Raw genomic sequence first — 4264 nt, 5'->3', positions numbered from 1 at the left:
GGGGGGGGGGGGGCTCAAAAGCAGCAGCGCCAGAGCAAGGGAGCCAGAAGCTGCTTTTAAAAAGGAAAGGAAAGGAGCGAAGCACCCGACCCGGAAGTGAAGCGCAGTAACGGTGACCCGGAAGTGCTCCCTCCTAAGCCAATAAAACCGCCCGGTGCTCAGCTGGACTGAAGAGAAAGAAAAGGAAACCTCCCGGAGCCAATGCGGGACTGTCTGAAGACTCCAGAAAACCAGGGAAAGGAGGCGCCCTGCCACGTTCCTGCCGGGATCCCAAAGTGGAGGAGGGAAGCCCCAGAACCATCTCCCTGACGAAGGGAGCTAAAACCCCAGCTCAGAGATTTGGGGAATCGCCCCCGTGGCCAGCTGAGATTCGTCGAGCCTGGGGCAGCCCTGCGCGGAGCTGCCCAAAGCAGGAGCAAAGGCCACGCCGAGGTGACCCCAATCCTTTTGACAAACGTGAGCCTCGCCTTCATTCAAAGCACCGGAAAGCATGAGAATAAACGGGGGCTTTTCTTTTTCTAGAAGCAAGAGAGAGCATGATGGGTAACCGAGGCGACCTGCACACCTTCCCATAAGATCCTCCTCATCTCCACCATTAGTCAAGGTCGGCTTCCAAGGGCTCGCGGGAACAGGAAGACAAGGGAAAGAAATGGGAAGAACGGCGAGAGGCAATGACGAAACGAGAGCATCCCTCCCAGCGGACGGCAGGGGCTACTCCGCTACTCCTAGAGCGGCCTAAAGAACGAGCCACTTTAGCAGAGTTGCACGATATCAAAGCAAGCCCCCTCCCCCACCCCCACCCCCGCGTTTCTGGAGGACTCTACTAACGAGAAAGAGAAATTCCATTTTCAATGCCTGCGCAAGCACGGTGTCACCTCTTTGAGAATCTTCCTGCTAAGCCGCACCTGGGAACCCCGGGAACTCCATTCCGAAGCATTTGTTCCTACCAATAAAGACAGATCTCAACGACTGGAGAAACAGTCATTGTTCATGGGGAGGCGAGGCAACGTCATAAAAATGGCATCTCGACCCAAGTTAATTTGCTGCCTCCGTGTCCTACCCATCAAAGGACTGAATAATTCTCTTTTAGAACTAGAAAAAATCACCCTCATTCATCTGAAAGAACAAAAAGTCAAGAATTTCAAGGGAATCGATGTAAAACCATGTGAAGGAAGGTGGCCTGGCTGTCCCGGGTCTCAAACCCTATTACAAAGCGGTAGCCATCAAAACAGTCGGGTACTAGCTAAGAAGTAGAGCCGGGGACCAGTGGAATCAATTAGGTACACAATAAACGGGGTAAACAGCAGGGTACTCATCTAGGGTTTAGAGGCACCTAGGAGGCATTGTGGATAGATAGATCTCCAGGCAGGAGGACTCAGCATCCCGAGTTGAACTCCGTTTTACTAGCTGCATGTGAGCCTAGACAAGTCACTTCACTCCCTTTGCCTTGGTTTCTTCAACTGTAAAAGGAGCTTGCCGAGGAAATGGCAGACCGTTCTATTTACCTTTGCCAAAAAACCCTTCATGGGGTCAAAAGAGTCTGACGCAATCGCAATTGGACAACAATCCAGTGTCTGATAAACCCAAAGAGCCAAGCTTTGCAGGGCAAGAACTCACTCTTCCACAAAAACCACTGGGGGAACCAGAAAGCCCGGAGACCAACATCCTATGTCATATTTGAAGACAAGGTCCAAATGGGTACACGATAGAGACATAAAAGGCTCTGATATAAATCACCCAATTTAGCAGCCCATGAAAGAAATGACCAGGCAGGTCTACGGAGGCTGGGAGAGTCTGTGACCAAATAAGAGAAGGGAGGATCCCAGGGGCAAAATGGATCTTAACCACATGAAATTAAGAAGGCTTTGCACAAATGCAACCAAAATGAGAAGGAAAGCAGGAAATGGGGCGGGCTGAGGAACATTTTTACAGCAAGTTTCTCTCATTTCTCAAATCTATAGGGTGAGCCAAATTTATTCACATAAGAGCCATTCCCCCAGTCAATAAATGGTCAAGGTAGAAAGAGGAACAGGTAGTTTTCAGAAGAAAATTTCAATTTAGGAAAAAATGCTCAAAATCATTAATAATTAGGGAAATGCAAATTTCAACAACTCTGAGCCACCACCTCACCCCCATCAGATTGGCTAACACGATGGGAAAGGAAAACAACAAATGTGGAGATGTGGGAAAACGGGTCCACTAATGCACTGTTGGTGGAGCTGTGAACTGCGCCATCCACTTGGGAAGGCAATTCGGAACAGTGCCCAAAGAGCTAGCAAGCTGTGCATACCCTTTGAGCCAGAAATGCCACTACTAGGTCTGTACCCCAAAGAGATCAAAATAGGGGCTGGGAAAGGACCTCTATGTACAGAAATATTTCCAGCAGCTCCTTTTGTGGTGACAAAGCCCTGGAAATCGAGGGGCTGCCCGTCATGGAGAGGATATGATCGCGAGGGAATGCTGTTGTACTATAAGAAACGGGGAGAGAGGAGGCTCCAGAGAACAGAATCAAGAGAACAGTGTACACAGGAACGGCGGTACTGTAATGATGATCAGCTGTGAAAGCCTTATTAGCTGCTCTGCTCAATCCAATGATCCAAGGCAGTCCCAAAGGACTCATGATAAAAAGTCCTATGTGCTTCCAGAAAGAACTGATGAGTTCTGAGTGTGGATTGAAGCTTAGTTTTTTCACTTTATTTTTCTTCTTGTTTGTTTCTGTTCTGTTTTGTTTTGGCAACACAGCTAATGTGGAAATGTGCTTTGTATGACTCCATATGTATAATGGATATTCTATTGCTTATCTTCTCGGTGGGTGGGAGAAAGGCCTTTAAAGGAAATGAGAGAAATCAAGGCAATCATTAAAAACTATTTTGCCCAATTATATGGCAATCAATATAGCAATCTAGGAGATATGGATGAATATTTACAAAAAATACAAATTGCCCAGATTAACAGCAGAAGAAATAGAATACTTAAATAATCCCATATAAAACCATCAAAGAACTCCCTAAGAAAAAATCCCCAGGACCAGATGGATTCACAAGTGAATTCTGTCAAACATTCAAAGACCAACTAATCCCAATACTATACAAACTATATGACATAATAAGCAAAGAAGGAGTCCTACCAAATTCCTTTTATGACACAAATATGGTCCTGATCCCAAAGCCAGAGAGACCAAAAACAGAGAAAGAAAACTACAGACCAATCTCCCTAATGAACTTAAAAAGAATAATAGCAAAAAGACTCCAGCAAGTGATCAAGAGGGTTATCCATCATGATCAGGTGGGATTTATACCAGGAATGCAAGGATGGTTCAACATTAGTTTAATATTAATTTTTATTACAACTAATATATATAATATATAACTAATAATTAATATTAGTTTCATATTAATCCACATAATTGGCCACATCAACAATCTAACAAACAAAAACCACATGATTATCTCAATAGATGCTGAACAAGCCTTTGACAAAATGCAGCATCCATTCCTATTGAAAACACTAGAAAGTATAGGAATAGAAGGGCCTTTCCTAAAAATAATAAACAGGATATATCTAAAACCATCAGCAAGCATCATGTGCAATGGGGATAAATTAGAGCCTTCCCAATAAGATCAGGAGTGAAACAAGGATGCCCATTGTCACCTCTACTATTTAACATTGTACTAGAAACACTAGCAGTAGCAATTAGAGAAGAAAAAGAAACTGAAGGTATCAAAATAGGCGATGAGGAGAACAAGCTATCACTCTTTGCAGATGATATGATGGTCTACTTAGAAAATCCTAGAGAATCAACTGAGAAGCTTGTAGAAATAATCAACAACTTTAGCAAAGTTGCAGGATACAAAATAAATGCACATAAATCATCAGCATTTCTATATATCTCCAAAACATCCCAGCAGCAAGAGGTAGAAAGAGAAACACCATTGAAAATCACCCTAGACAATATAAAATACTTAGGAATCTATCTACAAAAACAAACACAGGAATCATACGAAAACAACTACAAAACACTTTCCAAACAATTAAAACTAGATCTAAACAATTGGAAAAACATTGATTGCTCATGGGTAGGACAAGCTAACATAATAAAAATGACCATTCTACCCAAATTAATATACCTATTTAGCGCCATACCTATCAAACTACCAAAAAACTTCTTTACCGAATTAGAAAAAATTATAACAAAGGTTCATTTGGAAGAACAAAAGATCAAGAATATCAAGGGAAATAATGAAAAAAATGTGAAGGAAGGTGG

Source organism: Gracilinanus agilis, chromosome X (assembly GCF_016433145.1).
Source record: "Gracilinanus agilis isolate LMUSP501 chromosome X, AgileGrace, whole genome shotgun sequence".
Classification (NCBI taxonomy): Eukaryota; Metazoa; Chordata; class Mammalia; order Didelphimorphia; family Didelphidae; genus Gracilinanus; species Gracilinanus agilis.
The sequence above is the reverse complement of the archived record's forward strand: the minus strand, read 5'-3'. Positions refer to the sequence as shown.